General features: G+C 42.0%; 1 long non-coding RNA gene across 1 annotated transcript; it reads right to left on the reverse strand.

Moving 5' to 3' along the window:
• Positions 1-3,265: 3,265 nt before the first annotated feature.
• LOC140065555 (uncharacterized) lies at positions 3,266-18,862 on the reverse strand. Its single transcript, XR_011847949.1, has 5 exons — positions 18,567-18,862; positions 18,431-18,475; positions 8,760-8,789; positions 5,705-6,065; positions 3,266-3,495 (listed from the first exon to the last, which is right to left on the reverse strand). It is a non-coding gene; the product is annotated as an uncharacterized lncRNA (long non-coding RNA).
• Between the last annotated feature and the right edge of the window lie 1,796 nt (positions 18,863-20,658).

Here is a 20,658-nt window from a genome sequence, read left to right on the forward strand (position 1 = left end):
GCGCTGCCCTGAGAGTGGCAGCATCTGGGCTGGACTTCCTGAAATGCGCACAGATGCGGCGCACCTTCGTGAGCAAATCAGACAGATTGGGGTATGTCTTGAGGAAACGCTGCACTATCAGATTTAACACATGGGCCAGGCATGGCACATGTGTCAGTCTGCCGAGTTGCAGAGCCGCCACCAGGTTACGGCCGTTGTCACACACAACCATTCCCGGCTTGAGGTTCAGCGGTGCCAGCCACAGATCAGTCTGCGCCGTGATGCCCTGTAATAGCTCTTGGGCGGTGTGCCTTTTGTCGCCTAGGCTCAGCAGTTTGAGCACCGCCTGCTGTCGCTTAGCGACGGCACTGCTGCTGTGCCTAGAGCTACCGACTGATGGCGCCGTGCCCACGGATGGTAGTTCGGAGGAGGAGGTGGAGGAGGGGTGGGAGGAGGAGGAGGCATAGTAGGCCTGAAACACCTGGACCGAGGTAGGCCCCGCAATCCTCGGCGTCGGCAGTATATGAGCAGCCCCAGGGTCAGACTCGGTCCCAGCCTCCACCAAGTTAACCCAATGTGCCGTCAGCGATATATAGTGGCCCTGCCCGGCAGCACTCGTCCACGTGTCCGTGGTCAGGTGGACCTTGTCAGAAACGGCGTTGGTCAGGGCACGGATGATGTTGTCTGACACGTGCTGGTGCAGGGCTGGGACGGCACATCGGGAAAAGTAGTGGCGGCTGGGGACCGAATACCGAGGGGCGGCCGCCGCCATGAGGTTGCGAAAGGCCTCGGTCTCTACTAGCCTATAGGGCAGCATCTCCAGGCTAAGCAATCTGGAGATGTGCACATTAAGGGCTTGGGCGTGCGGGTGGGTTGCACTATATTTGCGTTTCCGCTCCAGCGTCTGGGGTATGGAGAGCTGAACGCTGGTGGATGCTGTGGAGGATCGTGGAGGCGACGATGGGGTTTTTGTGGCAGGGTCCTGGGCAGGGGGCTGACTAGCAGCTGACACAGGGGAAGGAGCAGTGGTGTGCACGGCCGGAGGTGAACGGGCTTGTTGCCACTGAGTGGGGTGCTTAGCATTCATATGCCTGCGCATACTGGTGGTAGTTAAGCTAGTAGTGGTGGAACCCCTGCTGAGCCTGGTTTGGCAAATGTTGCACACCACAGTCCGTCGGTCATCCGGTGTTTCCTTAAAGAACCTCCACACTTCTGAAGATCTAGCCCTCGCCGCAAGAGCCCTCACCACGGGAGCTTCACTAGTTGACAGTGGCGCTGATGCACCAGCTCTGGCCCTGCCTCTCCGTCTGGCCCCACCACTGCCTCTTCCAACCTGTTCAGGTCGAGGACTCTCCTCCGTCTCAGAAGCACTGTGTTCACCCGGCCTCTCAACCCAGCTTGGGTCTGTCACCTCATCATCCTCCGATCCCTCAGTCTGCTCCCCCCTCGGACTTCCTGCCCTGACAACAACTTCCCCACTGTCTGACAACCGTGTCTCCTCATCGTCGGACACCTCTTTACACACTTCCACTACGTCAAGAAGGTCATCATCACCCACAGACTGTGACTGGTGGAAAACCTGGGCATCGGAAAATTGCTCAGCAGCAACCGGACAAGTGGTTTGTGACTGTGGGAAGGGTCCAGAAAACAGTTCCTCAGAGTATGCCGGTTCAAATGCCAAATTTTCCTGGGAGGGGGCAGACTGGGGGGGAGGAGGCTGAGGTGCAGGAGCTGGAGGAGTGGCGATTTCGGTGACATGGGTGGACTGCGTGGAAGACTGACTGGTGGTGGACAAATTGCTCGAAGCATTGTCAGCAATCCACGACATCACCTGTTCGCACTGTTCTGGCCTCAACAGTGCTCTACCACGAGTCCCAGTAACTTCAGACATGAACCTAGGGAGTGTAGCTCTGCGGCGTTCCCCTGCTCCCTCATCAGCAGGTGGTGTCTCACCCCGCCCAGGACCACGGCCTCTGACCCCTGCAGTAGTTGGACGCCCACGTCCCCGCCCTCGTCCTCTACCCCTAGCCCTCGGGTTAAACATTTTTAAAATGAGAGTTATAACTTTATTTTTTTTTTTACTTTTTTTTGTTTTTTTTTGTGTTTTTTTTTTTTTTTTTGTGTTTTTTGTTTTTTTTTGAGTTTTTAAAACCAAACAATGCTATCCTATTGCTATGGCTATTTTCTAGCCAAGTATCAAAGGAAGCACAGTACTATGCCAGATGAGATGACACTGAGTTATTGCCTAATAGAAATCCAACCCCTACTGAATTTTGCCACTTCAGCCTTTGCTATGGATATGTGCGCCACTAAGCGCAGAACACAGCGGTCGCAAGTCTCACTACAAATTGCTCAGAATTGGCAAGTACATGCACTGCAGAAACTACAGCCACCAGCAGATCAACCAGAAATCAAATATATAGAACGCTACTGTAGGCTTCAAGAAGCTGTTTGTATTCTCCTATGGCTATTTTCTAGCCAAGTATCAAAGGAAGCACACTACTATGCCAGATGAGATGACACTGAGTTATTGCCTAATAGAAATCCAACCCCTACTGAATTTTCCCACTTCGGTCTTTGCTATGGATATGTGTGCCACTAAGAGCTAAACACAACGGTAGCAAGTCCCCCTGCTAATTCCTCACAAAATGGTAAAAGATGCAAATTAAAATAAAAAAAGTAGAACGTTATTGTAGCCCTAAGAAGGGCTGTTGGGTTCTTTGAGAATCACTCCTGCCTAACAGTAAGCTAATAGAACACCCTAACGCTTTCCCTGAGCAGCAGCAGCTCTCTCCCTAGCGGCATCCAGAGACAGAATGATCCGAGCAGCGCGGCCAGCGGCTAGTCTATCCCAGGGTCACCTGATCTGGCCAGCCAACCACTGCTATCGACGTGTAAGGGTACCACGTCATGCTGGGTGGAGTGCAGAGTCTCCTGGCTTGTGATTGGCTCTGTTTCTGGCCGCCAAAAAGCAAAACGGCGGGAGCTGCCATTTTCTCGAGCGGGCGAAGTATTCGTCCGAGTAACGAGCAGTTTCGAGTACCCTAATGCTCGACCGAGCATCAAGCTCGGACGAGCATGTTCGCTCATCTCTAGTCATATTCCCAGGCTCCGGTATATCCCTATATACTGCCATACTGCTTTCGGGACCAAAGCTGTCCTGAAAGCTTCTAACATCTTATATTTCTGTTAGCCATTAAAAGGTATCACAATCTCAAGAAGGAGACTTTATTCATCAAAAACAACAAAATTATCATAACAGAATAAAAGATGTGCACTTTAGGACTCCAGGGAGCACAGATGTGAGAGGAAGGGAAATGTAACCCGGATTACCAGAAAGATGTTATCACTATAATAATAATAATAATAATAATAATAATCACACTTGCTGAAGAACAGACATATTTTTTTTCCACAGCACTAAGGATAAATCATCTTCATATCCCATGGTTTGGTTTTTACTTGAGCAGAGGTTTCTTGCTTCCATCTTTTTATGTCCCTTGTGTCTGATCCCATCTGTGAAGAGAAGAGCAGAGATAAAAATAAATACTTTATAATCAAAATGGCTTCTAAAATATTTGACAAAACTGGATTTTCCAATGAGCAGAGTAAGAAAAAGAAGCAAAGAGAAAATTAGTAAAAAATAAAAAAGAAAGACTGGTTTCCTCTGTCTATTGGGCCCAGTTTTCACAGATTTTGGGGAAAACTTTTGAACTGCTATTTGTCTGGTTATACAATAGACTGTTCAACACAAAGTCCTAAAGACTCTTATAATCATTAAACTTTAATTTTATTGAAAAGAATTTCAGCTTTTAATTCCTGTATTTATATAGCGCAGACAGATTATGCAGCGCTGCACAGAGTTTGCCAAATCGGTCCCTGTCCCCAATGGGGCTCACAATCTAATCAACCTACCAGTATGTTTTGGAATGTGGGAAGAATCAGGAGGACCTGGAGGATACACAGAAACACAGAGAGAACATACAAACTCTTTGTAGATATTGACCTGGATGGTACTTGTACCCAGACCCCAGCGCTGCAATGCTGCAGTGCTCACCACTGAAGCACTATGCTACCTTTTAGTTTATATTTTAAAATATGGGGCTATATCAACTTACTCTTATAAGAATATTGACAAAAAGCAAGAAAAGGGGTGGAGTAAAGAAATCGCCCAGGTATGAAAGAAGGAGGAAGAGAAGGAAAAAATGGGAGGCGTAAAAGCAAAACTGTTAAGAAGATCAAAAGCAAGGAAAGGGGGAGGGTAAAAGCGGAGAGAAAGAATCTACAGAGGAGAAGATGAATAACAAGGAAGAAATTACGAATAAAGAGGAGAAGAGAAGAAGAATAGGAGCATAAAGAGAATACAAAATAAAGGAATATAAGGAACTAATAGGGAAATGTAAGGAAAAAAGGAGGAGAGGAAGCAAAATAATTTAAAAGATTAGAAAGAATAAACTAAAATATCGAAGGAAAATATATAGAGTAAAGAATAGGTGTGAATTAAGAAATAGGGGTTTATGAAAAATAATGAAGAAGAGGGAGGGAGCAGCTACAGAAAGAAACTAAAGAGTTCATAAAACACAACGAAGATACAGGCAAATTAAAACAAACTGAAGATAAAGAAGGAAGAAAAGATTGAATTGGGAAGGGAAGAATCTAAGGGCAGAGAAGCAGATACAGAAGGAGCAGATTATTGAGGAGAAAAAGATATGAAACTAGAGAAAAAAAGTTTTATTCACATTGCCTGGGTCCCTGCCAGCAGCCTGTGGTGAGCCCCCATGGAGCCACCCGTGGGTGTCTCCCCTCCTCCACACTCATGCGGCTCCCTCCGCCTCTTCCTGTCATGTGCATTAAGCAGGCAGGGGAGGGAGGAGGATGGTGTGGAGGAGAGGAAGAATGCAGGAGGAGACTGAGACACAGACACACAGGCAGCAGCTGCCCAGAACTCACCACACGTTGCTACAAAGTACTGAAATGATTCAGAATGTTGACAACGGCATTTTTAAAATCAGCGTAGCACAGGCTATCGAAACCTCCCACCAGCTAAAAATTACATTCTTGGTGATATGTTCACTTAATTGCTAAAAAAAACATCGTAGTGCACTGCATTTAATATAATTGCTGAAACTAAAAATCAGTAAACAGCTGAGACAGAACTCCTTCCCTCTTATCTCACAGAAGACAGCTCAGTCTACTGCTGCTCCATTCCCTCAGCCACAGCCCCGACTATTCTGTGTGTAACATTCAATCCCTGCTCAGTCGTTCCCCTCCCACATGTGGGGCAGCCAAAGCTGTTCTTATCCATGTGAGAGCCAAACACACCAAGATAACATAGGATCACTGTTAGGAATCTCATTTTAGCATAAAAAACTGGAAATAGAAGTCTGCAGTTTTGTAAAGTGAACAATATACAGCTAAAGTGCATCTTATTTTACTACAGGAACTTAGTACCATATATTTCAATTTCTCTTTCACAAAGATGTTCATAGATGCCCTTAATACCAGATATTTGAAATAAATCGCTATTTTGCCTTGGGCTTAAAGAATATGGAGGAAGAAGAAGAACATCTACAAATAAAGAGCAAAAAGAAAGACAAAACAAAAAAATGGCGAGAACAAGCGCAGAAAGAAAATGAGTGAACACAATGGTAGAAAAGAAAAAAATCAGAAAAATGCAACATATTAATTCCTGTATAGAAGACATATAGATCCAGTCCTTGCTTACCATTCTGGACATTGTTCCTTGGGGATGCATTTATTATCAGGACCAATAACGTATCCAGGCTGTGTACATTTACATCCATAAATACATTTGTGGATACAAGCAGCTTCCCTTTTGGGGCAGTAAGCTGAACACCCGGAACAATCGGACCACAAAGCTCCGTTAGGGCAGGATCTGCTTGGAGGGGCAATTTCGGGGCATTCCTTTTTTGGGATACATTTACCACCTGGACCAATGAGGTGTTCTGGTTCTGAACAGGCACATCCTTCCCTACATGCTTGGATGCAAAACCTATCCTTTACTGGACACTCAGACCAACAACCATAACAGGGTGACCACTCAAGTCCTTCAGGGCAAGTTTTATCTGGGGGGGAAAAAGCATGGAAAAATTTTTATTTAAAGACGCATAACTAATAATATATTTATAATAATTATTATTATGTTATAGTTATAAACTATAATGAAGATATACTAATATGATGTGAGAAAGAATTGAGCTAATATACCATAACAACAGGGGTTTATCCTAGAAATCATTAATAAATCAGAGGGTCAAGTGGGGATCGGCAGATCCGTTAAGTTTTGGGCAAGTTCACTTTTACTTACTACCAATATGTTACCAAAGCATAACTATGCAAATTCATGTAAAAGCTGGAGTTATTCTGTAACCTTCACTTTGCATGTAACTCAACAATAAAAATATCCTAATGGAAAGTTTTGGGCAAGTTTGGTCAAACTCGAACCTCATGGTTCTGTTAGGGCTCAGGTCTCGAACACTTGCCCCCAATGGTTACACCAATGCTCGATGTGTGCACTGATCGTATTTGTTACCCTTTAATTGTCAGTAGGAGGGAATAAAAATATGAGGGAAAATGGGGGGGGGGCATTTAAATGCATCTGGCAGGGGGATCAGTACTGGCGGCCTGTAAATGGTAGAGTGCCAAACCCAGACTTCTGGTTGCAGTACAGGTTTGGTTCAGGGATTTGAACCCTCAATGTTTGACACAAACCTGAACCTTTCAGGTTGGTGTCTACCCATCCTTAGTCATAAGGGTAAGTGATCAATAAATAAAACCCAGGAGAACCTCTTTAAGATGGAAACGGAAAGTCTGGTGGTGCTGTCCTTACATTCCAGGAGTTCTCGGAGACAGATGTAAGTTTGCTCATAATGTTAATTCCAAAAATGTTAATAATGAAGACCTGGAAGTGAAATTCTTTGTAGTTCAACCCCTTACGACAATGTTCATGTTACTTCTACCTTAACAGTTAGTTCTGACAATCCATTATAAGGTGATTAAATTGGTTTGCTAGTGTGCCACATTCCGGCACAGATTTTGTAGAAATTTTGAAGGTTTATCGATTTGTATGTACAGTTATTTTTTAACATTTTTTTGATATTCCACAGCTTTACCTTTTCGGCTCTCTCATACTTTATTGTATTCTTTGATGAAAATGGCTGTTTGGGTGACTGGAGTTTGTTGGCTAGATTTCCTGGTTTTACAACACCTTGAGTGAGCCAATCACATTGCAGCATAGCAATGTATGATTCTGGCAGTTCCAGTCCTATTCATTGTGCTTGAGTCACAGAAATTTCCCATTAACCCTCACTGCATTGAAGAGCACTATGATACCGTGAGCTCCAGTCACCCAAACAGTGTGGGTTTTCTCAGATCACATTTCTGCCCATGTCAAAAAGCCATTAAAGGAAACGGTCATAAGGATTACACATTTCTACCTTATGACAGGTTCCCATTGCCTTTTTAATAGTAATTCCCTTTCTGCTTTTATAATCAACATTAATGGTTTCACTCACTTACAAAAGTTGTGTTAGGATTGGGTAACACAAAAGACAGGGGATAGTGTGCCCTGAGCTACCCCAACCTCTGTCCCTTCCTAAAGCCCCCCCACACTAAACCGTGGGGCGACTACTTAAAGACTCGAAATACACTGATAAGTGTGGGAAGGGAAACACAAACAGACTTACAAACATAAAACACAAAAGAATAGTTAACTAGCCGGAGTCACAACGAGAGGGTACGTCAATAGCAAAATCAGTAGGCAAAGAGTCAATGTCAAAAACGAGCCGAGGTCACAACGATACAGATAAAGATACAGAGCAAGTCACACCTAATGCTGAGCGAGTGGAGAAGGGATTTCAGACACTGGCACAGGTGACTAGAGGAGCTGCAATTTATGCACCAGAACTCCACCTCCAGAACCTGATAGGAGCTGGACAACTACTGAGAATTAACCCCTCATGGTGCAGAACAACCAGGCATCATGCAGAGGTACACAAGTCCCAGCAGTTCCGAACACAACTCCTAGACAGCGCGAGATCTTAGCAGCCGCTTCCCGGGACGAGAGGTGGAGTTTGCGCGGATAGGCGCTGGAGGTTGGAGAACACTGCTAGCACCACCAGAAGAACCAGAAGTACCAGCATTCTCTCCAGCGAACCTGACAAGTTGATAATAGTTTAGCAGGCTCCTTGCCGGCACACTCGAAGGAGACCCAGTGTTATCATCATTATCTGCTCTTACAACTTTATCTCCTGCTCCCTCCCCTTCCCCTGATACAGAAGTGAGCTGACAGAGGTCTGTTACCACCGGGTCCACTTGTGCCTGCAGGAGGGAGGGAGGAGGAGGAGGGAGGAGAAGGGAGGAGGAGGATGTTAGAGTAGTATGAAGATAAATATTAAAATTTGGTGATTCAATGCAGTTTACTGGCAGGAATCCAAATATAACTTCTAAGAGTGAATGGAACCAGTTATTTTATTTATAAAAGTAGATTAGAGATAAGTCCTAAAAAGGCTATGGGAACCTGTCATTAGGTGAAAATTAAAAATTCTGATGACAGATTCCCTTTCAAATATTAAAAGGAGTTTACAAGCCTACACGCCCTCCTTCCCTAGTGGTGCCCATTAAGATTCCACCCGAAATATATGGCATGTCACTTCTTTATTTCATTGATTTCATAGGGAAAGCAACGCTGTCAGAAGTTTTCAATCTGCCAAAAAATGGTGTGTAAAAGAGCCCTTAACGTGTTATTGAATTTAACTCACCTTTCACTTGAGAAAAGACCAAGGAAACAGCTAATGAAAAACAAAAAGTAAATGGGAGGAGTTAGAAAAAGCAGAACAATGTATATATAGAATGTATAATAGTATCTAGAAAAATAATCAAATGATTCTATTATTCAATTATATACCAATACCTGAACAAAAGATGAGAGTCTTGATTGCTGCCATCATTGCCGACACTTTAAAATCGTAAAAAAAAATTAAATTAAAAAAAAATTAATTAAAAAATGAATAAGAAAAAAAATTAATATTAATATTACTATGTAACATTAAACTACATAAAAAATACTTGTATAAAATATTGTCAAATGTTACCTGTCGGGGAGTCTTCCTCCGGAGATGGTGACTGCCTCTCTATTCCGAGCAGACTTTATATTGCAGGTCTTCAGACTCACAACCAATTAGAAACTTTTTAAATAGTTTCCCCCTACCAGGAAGGAATAATGACATATTAACCTTTCATTTGCTTGTAAGTGTCCTATTGTTTTGTCGGGAAATATTAAGAAATATTGGGAAACACAGATTTCCGTAGATGTAACAGATCAGTTGAACAATATATTACCCAACGAGTAAGAAAAGTCAGATATTTGTTAATAAAGAACATTCACGTTCTGTTTCTTCCTTGTGATGCATAAGGCAATGTAATCAGGGCCGCATCTGCCATGAGGCGAGATGAAAATCTCGCCTCAGGCGGCAGAATGCGGAACCATGTAAAGGGCGGCGAAATTCGAACAAAGAATAATAAAGAACATTCACGTTCTGTTTCTTCCTTGTGATGCATAAGGCAATGTAATAATTGCCACAGGCAAGGAGGTTGTAGTAATACCTCGTAGCTGTGACTCTTAGACAAATCTTTAAAGATGAGCCAATTAGTAGCAAGTCATAAGTGCGAGAACCCTCCATCTAGTGGGGAGAAGGAGAGAGCAAATTCCATATCGCGATCCAGCGGCGCATTCTCTGCGCTGGATTCGGGTCCGGCCGGGATTTATTAAGGTAGTTCCTCTGACATCCACCAGGTGGCGCTGCTGCGCTGAAGAGCATCAGAACGCACTGGAATACACCGAGCCGGGCTGACTGAAGGTAAGTGCAATTTTCGCGACAATTTTTTTTTTTTAAATGCGGCGGTTTTTCCGAATCCGTCGGGTTTTTGTTCGACCACGCCCCCCAATTTCTGTCGCGTGCATGCCGGCACCGATGCGCCACAATCCGATCGCGTGCGCCAAAATCCCGGGGCAATTCAGGGAAAATCGGCGCAAATTGGAAATATTCGGGTAACACGTCGGGAAACCGCGAATCGGGCCCTTAGTAAATGACCCCCAATATATTAAAAACAAAAGACACATATAATATTTTTCTTACTATCGGACCTGAAATTAGAATAATCCTCTCCTGTTTTAGGCCAATGAGGATTACCAAAAAAATTTATATTTGCTAAATTCCAAAATATTGAGACTGAGAAAATATTTCATAGGCATTTTTGATAAAATTCCAAACACATTTCTTTAGCATTTGGTACCATTGCCCTTAAACTCTAGGAATTGGGTCAAACGTTTTGAATATCCTTCAAGACAAGCGGACGCATATTTTAGTTTGGGTTCAAACGCACCACCCGGACATATTGCTGCATTGGTCCTGAACATCCAATCCGACAAATTGATGCCCCTTGCTACTCATCATGGCTATGATTGGCCAGGGTGTCTGCTCATCTCTAATCACAAGCTTCTCCAATATTTGCTAGTAATGTGGGCCCATTCCTCCTGACATGTTTGTAGCTGTCTTCCTCACACTGGCCTTTTCAGTTTTGCCCATAAATTTTCATTTCGACTGAGATCAGGGCTTTGTGATGGCCTCCCCAAAAATTGACTTTGTTCTCCTAAACAAACTTAACCAATTGTAACCGATGTGACAGTAGCTTCAAGTCATTATCCATTTGGAAGAACCATTTGAGCCCAAGCTTTAACTTTCTGGTCGATGTCTTGAGATGTTCTTTAGTATTTGCCATATAATGGTTATTCCTCATGATGCATCTTTTTAGTAAAGTGCACCCATCCCTCCAAAACATGCTGCTGCCCTCCCCCTGTGTGTCACAATTAGAATGGTAATCTCAGGCTTCTCCTTTTTCTCCAAACATAACAATGGTCATTATGGCCAAACACTTCAATTTAAGCTTTGTCAGACCTTAGGACATTGTTAAGGTTGGGTAACACAGAAGACAGGGGATAGTGTGCCCTGAGCTTGCCCCGACCTCTGTCCCTTCCTATAGCCCCCCCACGCTAAACCGTGGGGCGACTACTTGAAGACTCGAAATACACTGGATAAGTGTGGGAAGGGAAACACAAACAGACTGACAAACATAAAACACAAAAGAATGGTAAACTAGCCGGGGTCACAACGAGAGGGTACGTCAATAGCAAAATCAGTAGGCAAAGAGTCAATGTCAAAAACGAGCCGAGGTCAACAACGATACAGATACAGATACAGAGTCAAACCTAATGCTGAGCGAGTGGAGAAGGGATTTCAAACACTGGCACAGGTGACTAGTGAGGCTGCAATTTATGCAGCCAGAACTCCACCTCCAGAACCTGATAGGAGGTGGACAGCTTCTGGGAATTAACCCCTCATAGTGCAGAATAACCAAGCACAATAGCAGGCACCATGCAGAGGTACCACAAGTCTCAGCAGTTCAGAACACAACTCCTAGACAGCGCGAGATCTTAGCAGCCGCTGCCCGGGACGAGAGGAGGAGTTTGCGCGGATACGCGCCGGAGGTTGGAGAACGCTGCTAGCACCACCAGAAGAACCAGAAGTACCAGCATTCTCTCCAGCGAACCTGACAGACATGTCATCAAAAATGAAGGTCTTTGTTTCTGTATGCATATAAAAGAATGTATCTGGCTTTTTATTTTTCTTTTGGAGTTATGTCTTCTATACTATCTTCTTCCCACACAGAACTTGTTTCTCTGTAGATAATGACACACTCTTACTAGCTTTCACATCAATGCAAGGTCTTTTGCTTTTGTTCTTAGGTTGATTTGCACATTTAAGACCAAAGAACATTCATTCACCTCTGGTACACAAAACCTGTCTCCTTCCTGAACGGTATGGTGGCTGAACATTGTTTCAACTTGAAAATAACTGTTTATACAGATGAATGAAGCATCTTCAGGTTTCTGTAAATTGCACCCAAGGGTGAACCCGACTGGTGCAAGTATACAATTCTATTCCTGATATTGGGGCTGGTCTATATAGACTTTACCATGATGCTACACAAGGAAGTCTTTAAATACCATGAAAAGCCACAAATAAGTTCTAAACCAAAACGTGTAGGCTTGCATACCTTTATGCCTTCTTTTTCCAGAATGTTGTGCAATGTGCTAATTCTTAAATAGATAAAATAAATAAATGAACTTTTAACCCATTTTCAATTTTGAGCGTTTAGCTGGAAACTGTTCTTTGAATTGTCTTCAAATACATCCACAGTTGTGTCTCATCATCATCATCATCATCATCATCATTATCATCATAAGGGCTCTACCAAATTATTTAAAGGTATAATAGTCTTAGTGTATTTAAACTTTTGTCTTTGCAGAAAGTCATAAAAATGCCTTGAAATCTTTCTCTCTGATTATTCTGGCATTTGGCATATATTTTTGGCTAAGTTACATTGACTCCGGAAAGATTTTTTCTGGGGAGCAACTACAGCGGCAGCAGCCATAACAGTTTCTATGGGGCCTGCAGTATCAGGGGGCCCAGGCATCTTACCTGAAACACTGAAAAATGGAGGATGTGCTTTATGATATACAAATTATGATGCACATTGTACAGGGTAGAGGAATGGAACAACAGAACAACAGGACTAGGAACCTCTTCTCTAATTCCTGGCACCTATTTTCCCCCATGTGGTCAGCAGCGACTTGGACTGTAGGATCTATGTAAGTGTATAAATGTATATATCAGTGTTAAAATGTGTGTTCATGAGTATATAAATGGGTGTATGTGTGTAACAGTGTATAAATGTGTAAGTATAAACATATGTTCTGTATCTTTTCTGAGGGAGTAGGGGAGCCACATACATAAGCCTGCTATGGGGCCCTGCCTCTCCTAGTTACGCCACTGGTTTTCATGTCAGATAGTGAGTAGAGATGAGCAGATCTGAATTTCCTGTTCGGGTTAGGGGTTCGTGTGCACCCCTAGCAATGCAGACATATTGTCACATTGGCTGCCGAACAGCCATTCTGTCATATTTATGCCCCGAGCTACTATCCATGGCTGCGATCAACCAAAGGTCGTCCTGCACCCAAACCCTGAGCCCAAATGGGAATTTTGGATCCGTTCATCTCTAATAGTAAGAAAAGCATCATATGTGTCTCTTTATATAGTGCATGGAAACGTCCAGTTTCGAAAAATAGGACATATCCAATTTTTTACGCTTCGGTCTGATGGCCAGCTTATTTTGTGGTGAGATATACTGTGACCTGATACAGTCAATGGGACGTTGTTTAGACGCAAAAAAAATAACTTTCGTGGCCGTTTTAACATCTAAAAGAAGGGTCGTGTGCGTGCGGCCCAATATATATTTTGATTGGAAATGTGTTAATCTGAAGCTTACAAATGCAAACCAGAAGGTGATGCTATGTTATATATTCTGCTTGTTTATTGTCATATTTATTTCTGAGCCAGACAATGGAGCAGACCTGTTTGAGCAAGCTTGCTCTATGTTTTTTCGTATTTTTGTACTTACCCTAAAATATTATTAAACGGAATGAAATAAAAGATTTATCTATTTTTACTAAGCCGCACAAGTGCTGGATCATCACTTCTATCGTTTGGATTTTCACCTGTATCGGCACAGGACTTTGCTGTTCCGGGCATTGTTCATACCTATGGCAACCAATCACGTCCAGATAATCACCGGAATGGTGAGTAGTGAATATCTGCATTTTTGCAATTTTTGTTAAAAATTTTTAATGACTTGGTATTGAAGACATGTATGTATATAGCTGAAGAACGCTCAGAGGAGACCCCTTTCTCCATGCTTAGGGGCGGCACGGTGACTTAGTGGTGAGCATTACAATTACACAATTCAAAACATGTCAAGAACACAACATACCATTTGGAGGAGGGGATTTAATATTTAATGTCCCGCATTGGGTTTATTTATCTTAGGGTAATAGTGGTCTTTGAGTTTCGGGACAAGGTGGACTTTTCCCAAAATGCCTAGGCGGTGAGCAGTTGCCATGAAAGGCTGGGGTCATATTCCCAGGCTCCGGTATATCCCTATATACTGCCATACTGCTTTTGGGACCTAAGCTGTCCTGAAAGCTTGTAACATCTTATATTTCCGTTAGCCATTAAAAAGTATCACAATCTTAAAAAGGTTCCTCAAGTTAACGTATCAATAGCAACAAAAACAACGTTATTGAAACACAATAAAAGACGTGCACTCTAGGACCCCAGGGAGCACAGATGTGAGAGGAAGGGAAATGGAACCGGATGACTATACCCATAAAGAAAGTCACCAATCTACCAAGAAGATGTTATCACTAGAATAATAATCACACTTGCTGAATATCAAGCATAATTTTATTTTTCTCCACAGCACTAAGGATAAATCATCTTCATATCACATGGTTTGGTTTTTACTTGAGCAGAGGTTTCTTGCTTCCATCTTTTTATGTCCCTTTACCGAAGTCTGATCCCATCTGTGAAGAGAAGAGCAGAGATAAAAATAAATAAATAAATACTATATAATCAAAATGGCTTCTAAAATATTTAATAAAACTGGATTTGCCAATGAGCAGAGTAAGCAAAAGAAGCAAAGAGAAAATTAGTAAAAAATTAAAAAGAAAGACTGGTTTCCAGTTTTCACAGATTTGGGGAAAAACTTTTGAACTGCTATTTGCCTGGTTATACAATAGACTGTTTAACCTAAAGTCTCACAGCCTTTTGTCTTATTGAAAAGAATTTAACCTTTTAATTCCTTTCTTTTACATAGCGCACACAGATTACGCAGCACTACACGGAGCTGCCAGATCAGTCCCTGTTCCCATGCGGCTCTCAATCTAATAAACCTACCAGTTTTGGTGGAAACCAGAGGAATCTCATGCTCAGAGAACATAGAAACTCTTCACGGATGGGATGTGTACCCAGAGCCCAGCGCTTCAAGGCTGTAGTGCTAACCACTGAGCCACCGTGCTACCTTTTAGTTTATTTTTTAAAATATGGGGCCATATCAACCTACTCTTATAAGAGAATAGAATATTGGAAGAAAAAACAAGAGAAGGAGTGGTGGTAAAGAAAAGGGCCAGGTAAGGAAGAAGGAGGAAGAAAAAACAAAGAGGGGTAAAAGGTAAAAGCAAAAGTGTTAAGAAGATCAAGAGCAAAGAAAAGAGGAGGGTAAAAGGGGAGAACAAAGAATGTATAGAGGAGAAGATAAATAACAAGGAAGAACTAAAGATTAAAGCGGAGAAGAGAAGAAAAGAAGAAAAGGAGCATAAAGAAAATACAAAATAAAGGAACTAAAAGGGAAATGTAAGGAAAAATGGAGAGGAAATGAAAGGAAAATAAAGAAAATAAAGAAGAGGAATGAATTAAGAAAAGGGGGGTTATGATAAATAATGAAGAATAAAAGGAATAGAGGGAGCAAAGGAAGCAGATACAGAAAGAAACTAAAGGTTCCATAAAACACGACGAAGATAAAGGCAAATTAAGACAAACTGAAGATAAAGAAGGAAGAGAAGAAAGTCGAGTAAATAAAATTGGGAAGGGAAGAATCTAAGGGCAGAGGAGCAAATACAGAAGGAGCAGATTAATGAGGAGCAAAAGACATGAAAGCAGAGAGAAAAAAAAATAATGAAAATGGCCATGAGGATCCATATCTCTTTTCTTTTAAACTTTTGAACCCAACCTTTTAGCAAGAATTACATTTTTTGCGGGTGTCAGATTCCAATTGTCTGTGCTGTGCTGACTTTTTTCAGCATTTTAAATCATTTCAGTACCTTATATAAGTTTTATTAACATTACCTGGCTCACAGCCAGCAGCCTGTGGTGAGTCCTCAAGGAGCCACCTTTGCGTGCCTCCCCTCCTCCACACTCATGCAGCTCTCAGCTTCCTGTCATGTGCATTAAGTAGACAGGAAAGGGAGGAGGATGGAGTGGAGGAGAGGAAGAATGCATGAGGAGACTGAGACACAGACACACAGGCAGCAGCTGCCCAGAACTCACCACACGTTGCTACAAAGTACTCAAATGATTCAGAATGCTAACAACAGCATTTTTAAGATCAGCATAGCACAGGCTATCGAAACTTCCCACCAGCTAAAAATTACATTCTTGATGATATATTCGGTTTAAATGTTCCATGTACCATATATTTCGATTTTGTCTTTCACAAAGATATCCATAGCCTTTAAGCCAGAAATTTTAAATAAATCGCTATTTTGCCTTGTGTTTAAAGAATATGGAGGAAGAAGAAGAACATCTACAAATAAAGAGCAAAAAGAAAGACAAAACAAAGAAATGGAGATAACGAGAATGAGAGATTACAATGGCACAAAAGAAAAAATATGAAAAATTCTCAGTTCACCTTAAAATATTAATTCCTGTATAGAAGACATATAGATCCAGTCCTTGCTTACCATTTTGGACATTGTTCCTTGGGGATGCATTTATTATCAGGACCAATAACGTATCCAGGCTGTGTACATTTACATCCATAAATACATTCTTCTTTGAAACAAGCAGCTTCCCTTTTGGGGCAGTAAGCTGAACACCCGGAACAATCGGACCACAAAGCTCCTTTAGGGCAGGATCTGCTTGGAGGGGCAATTTCGGGGCATTCCTTTTTTGGGATACATTTACCACCTGGTCCAATGAGGTATCCTGGCTCTGAACAGGCACATCCTTCCCCACATCCTTGGATGCAAAACCTATCCTTTACTGGACACTCAGACCAACAACCAAAACAAGTTGACCACTCAAGTCCTTCAGGGCAAGTTTTATCTGGGGGGAGAAAGTATGGGAAAAGCGTAATTTAAAGATGCATAACTAATATTATAATCATAATTATTATTATGTTATAGTTATAAACTAAAATGAAGATATACTAATATGATGTGAGAAGAATTGAGCTAATATACCATAACCTAAGGGGTTTATCCTAGAAATCATTAATAAATCAGAGGGTCAAGTTGGGATCAGCAGATCCGTTAAGTTTCGGGCAAGTTCAATTTTACTTACAACCAATATGTTACCAAAGCATAACTATTAGAGATGAGCGAGTATACTCGTCCGAGCTTGATGCTCGTTCGAGTATTAAGGTACTCGAAACGGCTCGTTGCTCGGACAAGTATTTCCCCTGCTCGAGATCGAGCATTTAATTAAAAAAACACAGTGAAGAACAGTGAAGAATAGAATAAAAACAGTGAAAACAGTTATTTTTTAACATTTTTTTGATATTCCACAGCTTTACTTTTTCGGCTCTCTCATACTTTATTGTATGGTTTGAGGAAAATGGCTTTTTGGGTGACTGGAGTTTGTTGGCTAGATTTCCTGGTTTTTCAACACCTTGAGAGAGCCAATCACATTGCAGCATAGCAATGTATGATTCTGGCATTTCCACTCCTATCCATCGTGCTCTAGTCACAGAAATTTCCCATTAACCCTCACTTCATTGAAGAGCACTATGATACCGTGAGCTCCAGTCACCCAAACAGTGTTGGGTTTTCTCAGACCGCATTTCTGCCCATGTTAAAAAGCCCTTAAAGCAACCGGTCATAAGGATTACACATTTCTACCTTATGACAGGTTCCCATAGCATTTTTAATAGGCTATTATAATCAACATTAATGCTTTTACTCACTTTTAAAAGAGGTTGCAAGTTTACCAGGCTCCTTGCCAGCAAACTGCAAGGAGACCCAGTGTTATCATCATTATCTGCTCTTACACCTTTATCTCCTGCTCCCTCCCCCTCCCCTGATACAGAAGTGAGCTGACAGAAGTCTGTTACCACCGAGTCACCTTGTGTCTGCAGGAGAGAGGGAGGAGGAGGAGGGAGGAGGAGGGAGAAGACAGGAGGAGGAGGGAGAAGACTGGAGGAGGAGAGGGAAAGATGTAGAGCTGTTAGAGCAGTGTGCAGATAATGATAATAAATTTGTGATTCAATGCAGTTTGCTGGCGGGAATCCAGATATACATCTATCAACTTTGAAAAGTGAATGGAACCAGTCATTTTAATTATAAAAATTGATTACAAATTATTATTAAAAAGGCTATGGAACCTGTCATTAGGTGAAAATGAAAAATCCTGATCACAGGTTCCCTTTCAAACATTAAAGGGAGTTTATTGGCCTACATGCCCTCCATCCCTGGTGTTGTCCATCCAGATTCCATCCAGAATATATGGCATGTCACTTCCCTATGGTATGCAATGCTGTCATAAATCTTAAATCTGTCAAAAAATACTTTGTAAAAGAGCCCTTAATGTGTTATTGAATGCAACTCACCTTTCACTTGAGAAAAAACCAAGGAAACAGCTAATGAAAAACAAGAAGTAAACGAGGAGTTAGAAAAAGCAGAACAATGTATATCTAAAATTGTATCATAATGTATCTACAGCTAATCAAATGATTCTATTATTTCATTATATAACAATACCTGAAAAAAAGATGAGAGTCTTCATTGCTGCCTTCATTGCTGACACTGTGAAATCATTAAAAAAAATTATATTAATATGAATATGTAATAATACACTACATAGAAAATACTTGTATAAAATATTGTCAAATGTTACCTGTCGGGGAGTCTTCCTCAGGAGATGGTAACTGCCTCTCTATTCCCAGCAGACTTTATATTGCAGAGTCTCCAGACTCACAACCAATCAGAAACCATTTTTTCAAATTTCCTTCTACCAGGAACGAATAATTACCAATTAAAAATTTAATTAGCTTGTGAGTGTCCTATTGTTTCGTGGGGAAATAATAAGAAATATTGGGAAGCACAGATTTCCTTAGGTGTAACAGATGAGTTGAACAATATATTACCCAACGACCCAACGAGTCAGATATTTGTTAATAAAGAACATTCACATTCTGTTTCTTCCTTGTGACACATAAGCAGAAGGAACAATTGCCACAGGCAAGGAGGTTGTAGTAATACCTAGTAGGTGTGACTCTTAGACAAATCTTTGAAGATGAGCCAATTAGTAGCAAGTCATAAGTGCGAGAACCCTCCATCTAGTGGGGAGAAGGAGAGAGCGAATTACATATACGAATAGTTCCATCTATCCGACATACAGAAGTTTTTATACAATATTTTAAAGACAAAAGACACATATAATATTTTTCTTACTATCGGACCTGAAGTCAGAATAATCCTCTCCTGTTTTAGGTCAATGAGGATTACCAAAATAATTTATACTTGCTAAATTCCAAAATATTGAGACTGAGAAAATATTTCATAGGCATTTTTGATAAAAGTCCAAATACATTTCTTTAGCATTTGGTACCATTGCCCATAAACTCTAGGAATTGGGTCAAACATTTTGAATATCCTTCTACAAGTAGAGACAAGCGGACGCATATTTTAGTTCGGGTTCAAACGCACCACCCGGACACATTGCTGCATTGGTGCCGAATGGCCAATTGATGCCCCTTGCTACTCATCATGGCTATGATTGGCCAGGGTGTTTGCTCATCTCTATTCACAAGCTTCTCACAATATTTGCTAGTAATGTGGGCCCATTCCTCCTAACAGAACATGCTTGTAGCCGCCTTGCTCACACTGTCCTTTTCAGCTTTGCCCATAAATTTTCAGTTCGGGCTTTGTGATTGGAAGTAGCTTCACGTCACTGTCCAGTTGGAAGACCCATTTGAGCCCAAACTTTAACTTCCTGGTTGATGTCTTGAGATGCTCTATAGTACATGTATTTGCCAAAAAATGGTTATTTCTCATGATGCACCCGTCCCTCTAAAACATGCTGCTGCCATCCCCCTGTACGTCACAATAAGGATGGTGATCTCAGGCTTCTCCCTTTATCTCCAAACAAGACGATGGTCATTATGGCCAAACACTTTAATTTTAGCTTTGTCAGACCTAAGGACACGTCATTAAAAATGTCTCTGTAGATAATGACACACTCTTACTAGCTTCAGTATCAATGAAAGGCCTTTTGCTTTTGTTCTTATGTTGATTTGTACTTTTAAGACCAAAGAACATTCACCTCTGGTACACAGAACCTGTCTCCTTCCTGAACGGTATCATGGCTGAACATTCCCATCTTGTTTGAACTTGAAAATAACTGTTTGTACAGATGAATGAGGCATCTTCAGGTTTCTGTAAATTGCACCCAAGGATGAACCAGGCTGGTGCAAGTATACAATTCTATTCCTAATATTGGGGCTGACTTATATAGACTTTCCCATGATGTTAAAGAAGGATGTCTTCAAATACCATGAAAAGCCACAAATAAGTGTCACGGGTGCTCCCGCGATCGCTGTCTCGGATTGCGGGCGCACCCGTGTTCCTGCTGCTTCCCCCGGTCCCGAGCCCCGCTCACCTTCCCTGGCTCCTGCGATGTCCTCCCTGGCTCCCGCAGCTCGGTGCACGCGTCCCCGTCTCCTAGGGCGCGCGCGCCGTCACTCTAAGATTTAAAGGGCCAGCACGCCAATAATTGGCGCTGGCCTGCTATAAGTTTCTTCCCCTTCCTGTGACCCTTGCAAGATCTTTGTGCCTCATAGCCTTAGAGAAAGCTTCCAAGCGAGTATTCCTGCGTTCCTGTGTAATCCTGTGTTCCTGTGTATTCCTGCATTCCTGTGTGTCTCCGCTCCCAAGTCCTGTGTTACTCGTGTTCCTCCATGTTGCTGTGTTCCTGTGCCTGTGTTCCC

This window comes from Engystomops pustulosus, chromosome 6 (assembly GCF_040894005.1).
Source record: "Engystomops pustulosus chromosome 6, aEngPut4.maternal, whole genome shotgun sequence".
In the NCBI taxonomy this organism is placed as follows: domain Eukaryota; kingdom Metazoa; phylum Chordata; class Amphibia; order Anura; family Leptodactylidae; genus Engystomops; species Engystomops pustulosus.